The sequence below is a fragment of the Paroedura picta genome, chromosome 10 (genome assembly GCF_049243985.1).
Source record: "Paroedura picta isolate Pp20150507F chromosome 10, Ppicta_v3.0, whole genome shotgun sequence".
Classification (NCBI taxonomy): Eukaryota; Metazoa; Chordata; class Lepidosauria; order Squamata; family Gekkonidae; genus Paroedura; species Paroedura picta.
In genome coordinates this window covers 50,273,169-50,289,474 of record NC_135378.1, presented here as the reverse complement: position 1 = coordinate 50,289,474, position 16,306 = coordinate 50,273,169, and the positions used below count along the sequence as shown (strand labels likewise).

Here is a 16,306-nt window from a genome sequence, read left to right as displayed (position 1 = left end):
AAAATGCAAAACCGGTCAGTACAATCATCACAGGTTATATTAGTCTTTTACACTTAAAACAAATTCACACATTGCAAGGCTGGCCACTGCAAAGAGTTGTGAGGGAAGCACAAACACACTTAGCTGCTGCTTGACCAATTTCATGGGAATGTTTATTTGCCAGCAGGCAAGAAGCAACTTGTATTAAAGCAGCGTGACACAGACAGCTTCCCAATCTCTGCCCATCCCATATTTTCTGACATATGGACTAAACCAAAGGGATACACCCAGATTCATTTTTCTACTTATTTATCATGTATATATTTGTCAGATATTTTTATTCCATTCACTCAAAAGCTTTTAGGAATCCATAGTGCAAATGAGAGAAAAGTGGTAGTAAAACGTACATGTAATACCAGATTTAAGAGAGAGATGGCAGTTTACTCTCAGAACAAAGTCTATGAAAGCTTTACAGATTCAGAGCAAGGCAATATGGGCATTTTCATGAATTCCAGTTAAGAAAATCTTATTTAAACAGAGTTTAAACATTCAACAATAAATGCTAAGAACTCACCGATACATAAATCCTCATTTCCCTTATTGTGGGGTGAAGCCAAGTAACAGTATATTACATGCTTATTTGAACATGTTAACTTCCTGGCCATTAATGTAAAGCCATCATTCTTTTCAGGAATGGACTGGGTGGTCAAGAAGTAGTCAAACAAACACAGTACAATCAAATTTATTTTTCCATGTGGAAACAACAGTCGGGGGAGCGCAAGAGATCCCAAAATAATGTTATACAGTTTTGCCTAGGACATAATGGGCACTACTTCAAACAAATTAGTGCAAAGAAATTCCCTTCTATCACATGCATGCATGCCCATGTGAGCGTATGTATAGAATGAAAACAGCAAAAGTTAGCAATTTTAAGAACAGAAAGCAACAGGGTCTGGGAAGAGAAAGTTACAAGAGCATGCATGCTCTGATGGGAAATAATAACAATATTTTATAGCCTATCCTTCCCAATTGGCTCAGAGTTGGTAATACAAATACAAGCATAGAGGAAGTGGTAAGAAAAATATCTATTTTACTATGAGTGGTTGAATTACAGATATTAAGGCTGGGGGAGTCAAAAATAGAGTCAAAATTCTCCCGCCTTGGAAACAACAGTAGGAGCCCTTGAAAAATTGACAGGCACTACAGGTTACTAATAAGAGTGGCTGGATAGTAGCAACATCATCCGTGACTACATTGTCATGGACACCAGCGCCAACATTCTACCAGTGCTGAAGGCTGCACACTTCAAGGGCACACACTTTACAGTTTAGTGAAGGATGCCCTGGGGCTTGGAAGCACTATCAGAGACACCTGAGACGCTACCATCTTCGAGATGTAGACATCACAGAAGACCTACCAGTGCCTGGCCACCCACTTCTCACACAGCATAAAGTCTTCCTGTCTCCTGCACAAGAGGCAGGGGAGAGGATGAACTTAAACACTGGTCCACCCTGGACTTACCCACCCACTGGAACTCCACCTACACTGTAATTCTGTGTTTACTGGAGCAGATAAGCATCGTTTCCCTGATTTGAGCACTGGACCAGGCTCCAAGGGGACACCTGTTCTTCCACAGGTCAAGACCTCAGCAAAGAAGTTGCAGCTTGGCATCACCATCAGCAACAGGTCAACAGATGGGGGCAGAGGGAATAGTGGATGGGAGAGGCCACATCCTGGCACCTCTGCTTCAAAGACCACAACCAGGAAGAAGCCCTGCTACTGGTTGACAGTAGTGAACTAGGAGGTCAGCAATGACTGGATTGCCAGGCATGCCATGGCAGAGGTGATGGCAATCACCTCTGCCTCCACCGATCTCCTGGAGTACTGGTCACACAAGGCTATCACCTGGCACAACCTCCTCTCTCATTGTCTTACCAGTGTCCAGATCGAGCTGGTATTTTCCCGCCTGGGAGACATTCTCAGCCTCTACCACTCTCACTTGGACCCACTCAGCATGGATGATGAGCTAGCCTTACTCAAGGTCAGTCTCCCCATGTTGGGCTGCCTTTCCTTGGACCTCAAAGGGTAAGATACAGACCTCCTATTATGCCCCTGTGCATTCCCCCTTTTTCCATCTCTCTAGGTGATCCAGCCTATGGACTGAGCCCTTGGCGCTTGGGTGGGTGGATGGCTGCCTCTGCCATTCCCCCAATTCATGAAGCAACACATACTTCATAACATAACACCTACCTCATGGTGGGCCTAGGGGTTCCTGCCAAGCTGACATGAGGTAACTTTGGTAACTATATCATGATCCTTCAGAACCAGCTTTTGGAGACTTTGAGGGGCATAGGGGGAAGGGATACTTGCTTGTTTTCCACTGACTGGCTAGAGCGGGATCTGTCCAGGTAAATTTTCCCCATGAGGTTGGTGTTACTGGTTTGTTCCTGAGCCATTCCATAGACTCATGTAACTGCAGCTGTCTTTTCCACAGACAGCACTGGAAAGATCTTCCCTGCAGGGCCCATAACTGTGACCGCATAAATGTAATCCGTCCCCAAACTGGAGAGACTGTAGAAGATCAAGTGGCAGGGTGAAGTTCCCTGTGCATTTGGTGTCTGTAGCCTACAGGGAATACATACACTCTATACACTTCTGAACCTATGCCTGATATTTCCTCAGTTCCACACATTTCTGAACCTCCTGAACCTTCACTTCATTTCCCCAGAAAGCACTTTCCTAACACCATCTTTGGGGGACCATAACTTGGGCCTCATAAACCCAATTATCACCAAACTTTGAGGACAGGTACAGGAAAGCCAGATTGAGACCTTTGTGAGTTTGGTGTCTCTAGTATGCCACAAGGCATTCTACTATGTTACTAACTTCATGAACTGAACCAGTTCATTTAGCACCCAAAAATTAAATGACATTCCGTGATTTACGAACAGTGCATACCACGAACCAAATCACATTCTTCCTAGTCCATGTCCAACCCTACTCATCTTGTCTTGATATATCAATAAAGTAAGTTTAGGTTTGACAAGAAAGTGAGCATTAGATACATTCACTGTTTCCAAAAAAGAAAATGTTTTTTCTCCACATCTTTAAAGTATCCAGACATTCTATATCTCTACATTGAGTAATATATTTACTAAGGAGAAAATTCCACTCAACTCAGTGGAACTAAATTGAAAGTATGTACAGGAATATATTCAAGATAATAAACAGATACAATGTGAGCTTATTCATATTGGCCACGAGGGACCAAACTGTAGTTCTCCAGGTATCCATGGACTACAATTACCATGAGCCCCTACTGGCACCATGGTATTATAGCCCTCTGGAGGGACACAATTTGGCCATCCTTGATATAGGCTTATATCCTATGTTATACATTAGACAACAGCTGAATACATGAAGTGACAATCCCAAATACTTTATTAAAAATTCAAATTTCAGGGACACTAATGAGAGAATTCACCCTAGAGATCTTACGAACAATTGCACTAAACTAAATTTTGCTTTTGCAGCAATAGACTAATAACATTGTCTGCATGGAATTCATCAGCCAGCTTCTTCATATGGGAAGACATTTAGCCAGAATTTCTAATAAACAGAAGTACCGTTTAGCTAGGGAACACTGGACATAGCTGCTGAATTTCAGTAAGGATTTCTTAATGACAAGCTTCAGACTATAGGTTGAGGTTTCTATTGTCAGAGCAGGCTACCTGAAATAAAGTTTTGTTTTATTGACAAAATTAAATCACCCATTCAACACCGCCTAAATCCTAGTATTTCTGAAGCAGAATTTGTATAAACTAGCTTTAAACTCACAGTTGTTTACAAAGAGTGTTTCTTTTCTAAGAAGACTACAAAAATAACCTCGCAGCACAAAGACTGCCATTTTCATAAAGGCAGTGTGCCTTAGTCTCTACACAGAAATCCAAGTTAAAATCCCCTCTTAGGGATACATCAATTGAGATAATTATGTGGCATGAAGTTCACAAGCCGGCTTTGGGAAAGTCAGTCTCTCTCAGCTTAACCTACCTCAAAAGATTCTTACAAAGTCTAAACATTGTCCTGAACTCCCTGGAGGATGGGAAGAACATAAATAGAATACACACATTCCTTTTTTCCAAAATAGTTTACTCAGTAATGAAGATTCAAATATAGGAGTACAAACTAAAGCAAAATAGGGCCTTTTCTCTTATCTACCCACACTAGTAATAACTCGAATGCTAAATACTTTCATAGCTTCCCAGCATATACTTCTCTGTTACTATGTGGACTACAATCCTAACCTCAGTCAAAGCTATATTATTTAACTGAGCCTCACTCTGAGCACTAGTATTTTCTGGCCTGCTTTTCATTCTTGCACCCTTTTCATAAAGTCAGCTTTCCCTTCCAGTCACAATCTCCCACCCATCTCATTGTATATACTGTTCTTGGCTGGCTTCCAGCTTTTCTCCAAAACCCTTCTTGACTGTCTGGTTCCCTCCAGCAAATGGCTATACAGTCTCACATTTTCTCCTGTGGAAGGAAAAAAGGGTTGCCAGTAAATTCAGCTTGTTTTGTCTTTATCTTTAATATAAAAGCAAACCTTGAAGCCTGCATTAGAACTCAAGAGTTCAGAAATCCAAAAACATTAAAGAAAGATAACTAAAAAGTATTTGAGATTTATTTTTAGCAGTAAGGACAGAGAGTGGGACAAGTGTCCCACATTGGATCACACTGTTACAATAGAAGCGTTCTGTTAAACCAATCACAGCTTAACAGGTCAAATGAAAACAAGATTCAAAATATGAAGGAAAAGAATCTGTTGACTCACACAGGAAACCAGGTAAACCTCATACATATTGGGAGATGGGTCACATCTGCCCTATATTTGTGCACACAAGCTGCTTACGTAATATGTCAATCTCCACCCCGCTCCCTGACAGGTACACATTATGAATTGGATTCTATGATGCAAAGCACTTGTAGAGACAGATATCTTCCCGCCTCCCTCCTCAACAGTCCCTTACCTGAAGAAGCTAATGTTGGAGATCAGAAGAAACCCAAGGGCCAAATGTCACGAATCATGCAGTGAGGAGGGGAATTAAGTAACTGACATACTCCTGCTTCATCTAATGGAGCAAGTGTAGCAGTTCAAGTGTTCCATTACTGCATCCAAAATGTTGCAATTTTGCCCATATTTCCCTCCTCAGTGCAGCCCCCTGTGCCTTGCACCACTTTACTTCATTTATACCTAGTCCCCTCACCCAACAAGCAGAAAACCAAAGTAGCTTACAGAATTCCTTCATTTCATCCTCACAACCACCTGATGAAACAGAACAGGCTGATAGGACTGGCCCCAGGTCACCCAGCAAGCTTCCATGGCAGAGTGTACATTCAAACCCAGGTCTCTCATATCCCAGTCTAACGTTCAAACACTACACCACACTGGTTCTAGACTCCTCCAATCCCCAACAATGGGTTGCGGAAAGAAGCCATTGGCTGGGCTACTAGGAAAAGATGGAGGAGAGATGCACCTTGGCACCTCTGGTCTTGTTTTCACAGGATCCAGCTCTATGTATCACCAAGCATGCATGTAATCTCTGCTGGAATCTCTGCTCTTGACACCAACATGACAAAAAGTTACCTATCAGTTAAAGCTAATTCGCAAATTATTTTCAATAAATCATTAAACACTATTCCAGTCAAGTCCCAACTTTAAACCCATATTTTTTAAATCTCATGGAAGTTCAGAATTGTAATCACATTACTCTGCCGTTAATCAAGTTCAAGAATGAATTTTTCTGTACTTTTCTCTGGAATGCATTATCACCAATGCTTTTTTATTTTATTGCTTGAGATTGTCTCATTTGAAAACAATTTTCACTTCTCACACTGCTGACACTTCTCAAAGTGCAAGCCCCCAAATAGGACTTTAAGGAGAAAAATTGTTGCCAATATTCAGGGCTAAAAACTGAAATCAATGGCACAGTGGTTATCTTTAAACCAAAGATAAAGGGAAATTGTTCAGTGGAAATGAAATGTACATCAGAGTAAGATCCTGAAATAATCAGTACTCAAAGTATCTTCAAGATGCAAAGTATTATCTTGAGATTGCTCCATAAAGCAACTACACATTTCTAGTCCACTGTTTCCATATAAGAGTTAATAGCAAAGAAATGTACCTGCATTTAAATCAAGGGGGTGGATGAACATGACAATGATGATGGGAAGAGGAGGCGGTGCAGGGTTGATCCTGCACCAAGAGCCTGATGCTGCAAGGATGCGCTTCCAGGGACTATGCTTGCAGGCTGAGTGTGGCAGAGGTTGGTTGACAATGGCACACAGCCAGCCACCACCTTCTCTTCCCCCCCCCCCCATGCCGTACTGCGGCTATGTGAAGACTGAAGGTGCTAATGCTTTGTGGCTAGCGAGGGTGGTACTTGGGATGCAAGAGGAAAAGGTTGCAGCGAGAATCCCATAGCCCGGGACTCTGGGTGTCTATGGGTGTCTATGGATTGCAACTGTCATGAGGCCCCTCCAATTGGCTCTGCTGGTGGGGGATCATAGACGTCTGGAGGGCCAGTCTGGCCATCCCCGTCATAAAGGGTGTCCTGCCTCTTCTGGAATACTGAAGGAAGCTTGACCTATCCAAAGAATGAACTCCCATTACCGTGTTCAAAACAATTGGCAAAAGGACTGTGAAAATGTGTAAAGTGTGGGACTTTAAGACGAGATAAGGGCCCTGACAGAGCATCAACAGTTCCACAGTGCCTGCAGTAAGGAGCTCTTCCTCCAGGCATTTGGTTGAGACCGAGCGAAACCAGCAGCATCTACAGGGCCCCTGCTCCCTCCCCCTCCCCCTCCCAGAAATCCGTTCATGCATTCCACCCCTGGACCTGTTTGTACTTTTAAAGTTACCTCTGTTGCAATTATTAATGTTAATATTATTATTGTTGTGGTTATCTATACATTATGAAAAAACTAAGTTGATTGTATTGTCGTCTATGTTCTATGTAAACTCCCCTGAGCCTCAGGGGAAGGGTGGTATATAAATGCAACAAACAAACAAATAAAACAATTATATTTAAGATTGTATTTTACCAATTGGATGTTACCCACCCTGAGCCTTATGAGAAGGGCAGGCTATAAGAATAAAGATTATTATTATTTATAATAAAACCAAACCATTGATGCATACAGTCCTACTACTAGAGTAATTTCTTTTCAGAAGACTGAAACTCTTGCTTTCCTGGTACATAATATGGCTCTATAAAGGTGCTGAAATCAAGTCCGTAAATATTCTGTCTGCATTTAAAATATACCCGAAAAAGGCTTCTCTGTCTGTTGTTTATAGCAAGATGCAAAGGGGACCACTGTACTGCTGAGCATCAGAATACTTAGGACACTTCCATAAGATTCTTCCTTCTCTCACCAAGCTTAAGTATTAAAAAGAGAACATGAACCAAATCACATGAAGGAATGATGACAGAAATCTGTCAACAGGCAAAAAAATTAAGAAGAAAGCTGAAAACCATCGAAGAGTAAGTTCACTCCAGAACCTGAAGGCAAAATTCTCAAGTCGCAGTGCCTCAGACACAGCTGTATAGCCCCCCTGTCCTATGGAAGTACTACTGAAAGTTATCTCTGTAAGTAACTAGAAATGCAGTTCCTTCAGAAAGTAACAATGCAATCCTATGCAGTTACTCCAGTCAAAACTTCCTGATTTGGACTGGAGTTACTCTGAGGATTGTGTATTCCAGCAGAATTACATCAAAATGTATAATATTTCAGAGCACTAAAAATTAGAAAGTCAACTTTAGAAAGTTTAAACTTTAAAACTTAAAAAAAAATTAGAAAGACAACTTAGATTTTAATCAGACTGGTATACTAACTGAGGCACTTTGAAGACACCTCCCTTATGGGATGTAGAAACAGTTGTTCAAGAAGACAAGGAAGAAACTGGAAAGTTTCATCATAAAGGCAGCTTTAAATACATGCCTGTATAAATTCTCCACTTTACAGCAGAAATCAAAAGTAGTTGCAGGGTGGTTCCCCGCTCCTCCATTTGATCCTCACAACAACCCTGTGACTTAGGTGAAGTTCAAAGTGAGCGACAAGTGTCGCCTAAGGTCACCCTTCAAACATACATGGAAGAGCAGCAATGCAAACATCGGTCTTCCAGCTCCTAGTCTAAGACATCAACTATAACATCACATTGGTTCATTACTTTAAAATCTGCCAATTTTCACTTTGGAATATGATTTATCAGTCTCGAAAATAATATGATGGGGCATTTTTAGTGAAGTGGATATCGAAAAATAATTGAAAAATAATAATAGTATCAAGTTTAGCCGTGAAGGTCACAACAGAAACAGCAGAAACGCTAGAAGGCCATACTGCCTATTTTAACCACTTGTGATTGTCATAGTTTTCCATCAGATACCGAAATATGGCTGACTGATATGTCCCATTTATTTTAAAATTTATTCTGACAGACTGAGGAATACAGCCGCATAAGCAACAACAGAAGCAGCAGCAGAAGAGTCAGATTTTACACCCAGCTTTTCACTATTTGAAGGAGTCTCAAAGCGGTTTACAATCTCCTACCCTTCCTCCCCCTGTAAGGCAGGTGAGACTGAGAGAGCTCTGAGAACTGTGACTAGCCCACAGTCACTCACTTGGCTGCATGGGGAGGAGTGGGCAATCAAACCTACAGAGGCCTCCCCTGTTAACCACTACACCACACAGACTCTCCAGAGTTGAGTCCACTGACACCTTTAAGACCAACAAAATTTTATTCAAGGTATAAACTTTTGTGTACATGCACACTTGGTCAGGTACAGTGAAACAGAATATCGTCAAACTTTACATATAGAGTGGGGAGGAGGTTAATTGCCAGGAAGGGCTGACTAGATTGAAAATGCATAAAAGATAACACCAGAAATCTGATTGAGGCAGTAATCAAGATCAAGACCTGTGAATTGCCGTAAATAAGCATACAATGCAAGGGTTAACAAATAGGCATGAAAAGAAATTTTAGTTTGATGTCAGCCCAAAGGTCCCAAAGGATTGACTTTTGGGTTGATGTTTCCTCTCTTCTCATTTCTTTTTATGAATCTTCACTCTAGCCAATGTTTCCTGACAATTATCATACACCCGCCTTCTTTCTATCTGTATGTAATGGTTGAGGATATTCTGTTTCACAATGTCCAACCAAAGGACAAAGGTTTTTTATCTCACTATGCATGCTAACCTTATGTAACTTTTGTTTCCACATTCCTCACAATTTATTTTAATTGGGATTATGTGACTTATTACAAAACTCTATACTATGACATACCCAGGACTCAATAGAGACAAAGGCTTTTATTTAATTCATGCTAATTCTTGTTCAACTTGTGTATCCATATTCCTCACTATGTATTTTATTTGTGATAATATGACTAGGATATGGCATTGTAATGGAATTTTGAGATTGACTCCCTGGCCTTGGGAAGTGACCAGCAATTCCCTGGGAGGAATGTCTCACAGTTGTATGGAGCAAGCAACATATGGAGAGGTGATAGCCTTTTATCTCTCTACCAGCAACACTTTGGTTTCACTTTGTAAAGTAAACTAAATTCTAGGGGATTCATTGGCTGTTTTGACAAAGGATTATCATTGGCTGTATCTGGTTATGACACAGATGTAACAGAACTGATTTTTGCTATATATTCCCTGTCATGTAAGAAGATCATAGTCTGACGAAGGGTGCTTGCACTCGAAAGCTCACGCCTTGATTAAATCTTTGGTCTTAAAGGTGCTACTGGATTTTAATGTCCAACCAAGTATGCATACACAGAAAAGTTTATACCGTGCACAAAACTTTGTTGGTCCTATCTGAAATAGCTATCCACAGAGTAGAAAGTTTCAGATCTTGAAAAAAAAAATCACAAAAGCAATTCAACAGCAGAAGCCTTTTCTTTTTAAATTGAGTTTTTATTTAATTGCTTGATTTACTGTTACACTGTGAAAGAAGAGTTGGTTCTCATATGCCGCTTTTCTCGACCCGAAGGAGTCTCAAGTGGCTTACATTTGCCTTCCCTTTCCTCTCCCCACAACAGACACCCTGTGAAGTGGGTGAGGCTAAGAGAGCCCTGATATTACTGCTCAATCAGAACAGCTTTATCAGTACTGTGGAAAACCCAAGGTCACCCAGCTGGTTGCATGTGGCGGAGGAGCAGGGAATCAAGCCCAGCTCACCAGATTAGAAGTCTGCACTCCTAAACACTACGCCAAGCTGACTGAACTGTTCTTTCATCCACACAAAACAGTATTTGCTTTAAAGAAACAATCACTCTAGTTGCAGGAAAGAGGTACATACAAGAAACATACCACATACTTCCATGAAAGAGAAAGAATACACATACTTCATGAAACATCCAAACAACACATTCATATCATTAAGTCTATGCGGACCAAATCATTATACATTTGAAGATTGTCTATTTATCGGATCAGTGGAACGGAGACAGAAGGATCTACTGTCGTCCTGTACAGTAGCAGTAAAATAACTTTACAGAAAATTTTAAAAAATGCTTTTAATTAATGAGGTTGAGGTAGCAGCAACATTTTTGTTTTCTGACTGGTATTTAAACTTTCCATAAAATAAACACAAATGTGTGTGCTGATGTTCTCTGAGAAGTCTAGGAGATAAAACTGGCATATTGATGTCAGGTTCTCTGTGGTCACCCCATGGATAGTCTAGACCAGGGGTAGTCAACCTGTGGTCCTCCAGATGTCCATGGACTTCAATTCCCATGAGCCCCTGCTTGATACAGCAAATTCTTCAATCAAGAATGCAGTGCGACTGTTTGATGGGGCCGTTTTTTACTTCCAGTGGGATCGGGTGGCTCCATTTGGTCCCACTAGTGGGGGGCAGCTCTCCAGCCAAGGCATCCCAGCACCTCGGTGGGGTGGCACAGTAGCAGCACGGACAGTGTCTGGGTTCTAGCTTTTCAAGGGTGATGGAGAATAGATTTTAACATTGGTAAAGCGAGACACCATTGACCGGAGGGGGTTCTTGATTAAAAATTTGGTCTATATGGAGCAACAAAAAGTTTCATAGAACGCAAAAATAGTCTTGTAATTATATATATGTGTGTGTGTGTGTGTGTGTGTGTGTGTGTGTGTGTGTATGTATGTGTGTGTGTGTGTGTATAAATTTCAACATAAGTACAATTGGCCTGGAACCCCCAGATGTCCCTCGAAAAGTGGGACAATCTGGTCACCTTACCCTAAAAGCTTAATTCATCAGGGCTGCTTCTTGATATACAACTACCCAGACAACACTGACAAGTTAACCATTGCGGCCCAAAAACATCTCTGACTAGCAGGGTTTTCCAGGATTTCAAGAAAGGGTCTCCCCTAGAACTATTAGATGAAATATTTATCTATGGAGACCAGGAGTCAAACCTAGGACTAAACCAAAAAAAAAACACATACTGTATCATGGTGCTGCAAGTAACTATATTTTATCAAGTAGTTTTGTACAACTCCTCAAATGACCCTAGCAGTTTTGAACTTGCCAATTTTGAACACTTTTTTCCTGTGTTTTGAATAGCATGCTTGAAGATGTCAGAATCATATGAGGAACCAGTCACAAAAACTGCCTGCTTTCATACAGCTATGTGGGTATAACTGACTAAGCAGCTACTATTCAGAGGTTCTTTCAAGAAACTTCAATAAGAAGACTTGGTTTTTATACTCCACTTTTCACTATCTAAAAGAGTCTCAAGGACACTTACAATCACTTTCCATTTCTCTCCCCACAAGAGACACCTGGTGAGGTAGGTGGGGCTGAGAGAGCTCTGATAGAACTGCTCTGAAAACAGCTCTAAGTTGACTGAGACTGGCCCAAGGTCACCCAGCCGGCTGCATGGGGAGGAGTGGGGAATCAAACCCAGCTCTCCATATTAAAAGTGGACACTCTTAACCACTACACCCTGCTAGGTATACATAACCAATGGATCAGTCTTTAACCCACAATGTAAAGATGATAGTTTGTGTGTGTGAGAAAGAGAGAAAATATCTGATCCCTTCCACCACTGTCATCACCATTTCACAGATTGTAGCAAAGAGGGTCACTGAAAGAGACAAAGCCAGGACCACAGCAGTGTGATAATGTCTTTTATGACTAGACAAACTATTAGCCAACTAACTGTTCATTAATTTCCATCACAAAATTAAGGTATTGCAAATTATGCTTTGAAATCTCATTGTAAGCTACCCTACATCAAAGAAGTGACAAAAGAAGTTTTGGGGCCTGATTTGTCATGGTTGAACCTGCTTTATCAGATAAATTTCATAGGTTCCTGTCAGTAAAAGCTCAGCCCACAATAAATGTGTTAATCTTAAAGACAGAACTAGACTCTCTGGCTCAGTTGCAACACAACAAGCTGTGGATTCACATACTCCTGCTTATCCTTCCCTTGTCCTGTCGACTCCATCCCTAACTTCTTAATTTGCAGAAAACCACCATTCAGTACTGTATTTTAACCCGGCAAGCCACCGTCTGTGCAACCAGAAATGGAAATCACATACTATGGTTTCCAATTCTGGTTTGCCCAATTCAAATATAGCAAGAAACTATGGTTTAAAATATGTACAGCAGCCAATAAAGGCTCCAAAGTAAAGTATCAGAGTCACTTAATGTAAGAAGATGTCTAGTTTTCAGTCATTAGCTTTCTTCCAAAGGCTGCCCAAAAATTTCAATGGTGTTTTAACTTATTAGTGCATATATTGCAATGAGTGCAGTTAAGATTTTTTAATAAGAATTTCAACAGAGTACAAAGAAAATCATCAGAACTTATAGTCCGATCCCAAGAATGCTTTCTTGCTGAATAGACCCAAGTAGGATTTTGAGGAGACCTGCTTATAACAGCACTCTTACACACTAGCACAAAGTATTTAACTCTGATGCAAGAAATAAATATTAAGTGATGCACTATTTGCTTTTGATAATCCTTAAGGACAGTTCAATAATCATAGTGTGAAGATAAAAAGTACCCAGAGATACTAAGAGGAATACCAGATGCAAAACCCAAGTAAGCAACACTGCTGTCTTGAATACACAAACTGGAGGATATTTCAATGAAGACTCAATTCTCTCAATTCTAGCTGTTGAGATAAGGGGGGAATGAAAGCCTCAAGCAAATTGACAACTAATGTACAGCACAAGTCAGTTGGATTTTTTAAAAGTCTGTTATCTGTTTCATGGACCACTAATTCATGCTGTTACATTTAACACAATTTTGTTTCTCTACAGCAATCCCATTCATTTTCATGTAATATCCTAAAGTGTATTATGTAATTACTTAAAATAAAATCTGGCATTTTCAGTTCAAAGAAAAATAGCAGAAACTTTCCAGCTGCCTTCTTCCTACCATTTAAGGTATTGTGAATATCAGAAGTTACCCTAAACCACATGAATCATAGCTTCTCTTATGTGTTTTTCCCTTCATCAAGTTCTACTCTTACAGACCAAACTGGGGATTCAGAATCCTACTAAAACATAACAGTCCAGTTTCACATTCAATAACTGCATGTTACTTTTGGTCATTCTGCTTTGATAGATCAGTTTCACAGAGGCAAAGCAGTAAAACTTGCATTGAGTATTTTGGCCTGAGAATCAACTCAATGCTTACTACTAAACAAGGACTGAGTTGATTGATATTTTCTGTGTGGGGGCATTTAAGACTGCAGCATATTGTAAAGCTGCTTTATTCAGTTAAGCATTGTTGTACTTTAGTATGAAAAGGCTGGGGACAGGCCAACATTCAAACATGTATGTCAAACCACAGGAGTAGTATCTTTGATTGTACACCCACATTTACTCAGACCACAAAGCAACCTTCCAAAAGAAGGCTTGCTTAAGGAAGAGAAACAGTGACATTACCAGCCTCTTAAAATTCCCCCCAAAGCAAGTCATTGTTCACTAGAGGCACGGATTTGAGCATTCTAACCAGCCACTTGCCAGGAAGGCAAAACGGGGAGACAGAAAACTCTCGGCTCAAGTCTGGTGTGCCAAGTCGTTTATCGATTGGCGCTCGAGAGCTCGCCCCGCCCGCGGTCTATTGAGATACCCAATTTAAAGCTCCCTGAAGATACACACCAATCGTTTCCGCCGAGCCCGAGAATAAGAGCGAGAGAAAGAGGAGGAGGAGGAGGAGAAGGCGGCCGGGCAGGCAGGTTTCCTTGCCGCGACTAACAGGGAGGATCACTTAGCGCAGCAGACCGTGCAGAGCGCCCGGGGACGTGAGGCGCATATGAAACAAGGGGCAGCGGCTGCCCTTCACGCCGGCCCAGCATCTCCTCGAGCATCCTCCTGACTGCCCACCCTTTCCCTTGCACCGGAACGGACAAGGGGACACGCGACCACGTGCAGCAGCCCCTGCAGGGTCCCCGAAAGGGCATGCCACCGCGAACGCCCGCCCGCCCCTCCCTCCCGGCCCCACCGGCGGGACTCACTTTGGGAGCAAGAGCGGCAGCGTCCGGCCGGGCTTCCTGCGCTGAGCGCGCCTGGCCCGGGAAGAAGGGGGTGGGGGGCCGAGGCAGCCAGAACTCGGGGGCGGCACAGCAAGTTGGGCGACGGCAGGGAAGCGTCGGGTCGCGCGTCTTTCGCCCTAGGAGTCCCGCAGGGGCCACCGCCGCTCTCTCGCCGCCTCCCGGCTCCGGGGAGCTCCGCAGCGCGTCCGGGGCCGCCTCACCTGGAGCCGCCGCCGCCGAGCTGCCCGCCGCTTCCCCCCGGGGCCGGTCCAGCCACCCCGGCCTTGGAGGGGGAGGCGGCGAGTGGGTCGGGCCGCGGCCCCAGCCCAGCTCTGGCTCTCATACACTTGCCCAGTGGCCGCCGCCGGCACTGCTAGGGCCCCAGCCAGGCGGAGGCAGCGCGGAAGCGGAGCCGGGCGGCCAGGCTCAGCGCCGCTCCCGCCCCACTCCCAGGCATGTGGGTGCCTGAGTCTCCGCGTGCGCTCCGGTCGCCCCGCCGAGCAGAGGCGGGAGCGGCAGAGGGGCCGGGCGCCGGGGGAGCCGCTGCTCTTCCGCAGGAGAAGGACCAGGCGCGGGGCCACGGCGCGGTGCGGCTGCCGGACGCGCTCGCGAAGACGCTTGTTTTCTGTCCCTCGCACAGTCAGCGGAGGGAGGGTGGAGGAGAAGAAGGGACGGCCTGTCGGCGGTGGCGCACAAGGATGACTTCAACGTCGCCTGGCAACCGCCCCCCTTCCACCCGCCTTCTCGTGTCTTCTGCGGCGCATCGTGATGACGCACGGAGGGCGGTGTGCGGATTGGTAGTGGAGCGTAGGGCGGGACGCGGGAAATGAACCCCGCCCGGTCACCCAGTTTTGCGCAGTCGCAGTTGGGTTAGGCGTTCGGGAGTCTGTTAGCGGACCTTCACGGGTTATTGGGCAAATATATTTATTTTTTCTTGCGGAGCGGCGAGGGATGTGGTATTAGATCGGGGGCTGCGAAAATATAATGTTTTCGTTGAGTGTCGAGGTGGGAAAGAGACGGTATGCAGCTGAACCGTTGTGGACCATGAGTTTCCGTAGGCTAGACTAGGGCTAACTTCAGATGCTTGCAGCGGCTAAGCAGTCTGCAGAAAAATGCATAAGGGGGTGGGGGGCAAGACGGATTAAAGCGCCATGAAATGCAAGAGGCGTACTTCGTGACGTATCAATGGGGAAGTATACACGTGAATTGCGGCCATGTGAAAAGCGTGAGCTCCATGCCTTTGTTGATAACACATTTTCGCATACCGCCTTGGGGGTTTCACCAGCTCGCCTTGTTAAAATGGTGGATTCTACCTTTGTTGCCAGAATACAATACCAGGTGATGCAGCATCTTTGATATAGTTGAGCAAGTTTTCAGCTTGACTATGCCTAGATGGGGGTTGTGGGTAAAAGTCAGATAAATGGTTCCTCATGAATTCATATGATTTTTACATTGAAACTAAATAAAATCACCATTATGCTATAGACCATGTCTTAGTCCATAGTCCAAAAATCACGCATCCATGACATCGTGCGGATGCAGTGGCACAAAAACAAAGCTGAAATACATGGATCCGCACGATTTTGGCACTAAATCATCCCAGTCCCAAACTTATCATAAGATCGCCTATTACATCAATAGCCACAGCATGCACCACAATTCACACCTTTGTGGACATTCCGCGAGGAAAAACATTCCAAGCCATGGATTTTCTGAGCATCCCAAACTCACCATCAAATAACATGTCCATGGCCACAGCTTCCACCACCAAAATCATGGATCCACACCTTTATAGCAATAG

General features: G+C 43.3%; 1 protein-coding gene across 2 annotated transcripts in view; it reads right to left on the bottom strand.

Moving 5' to 3' along the window:
* FBXW7 (F-box and WD repeat domain containing 7) overlaps positions 1 to 15,209 on the bottom strand; it is a 145,581-nt gene extending 130,372 nt beyond the window's left edge. Inside the window, exon 1 of one of the 2 annotated variants that reach the window (XM_077300087.1) lies at positions 14,488 to 15,209. The gene's annotated coding sequence lies outside the window, so the exon portion shown is untranslated. The remainder of the gene's footprint in view (positions 1 to 14,487) is intronic. The other variant, XM_077300086.1, reaches the window with a different exon arrangement.
* Positions 15,210 to 16,306: the final 1,097 nt, after the last annotated feature.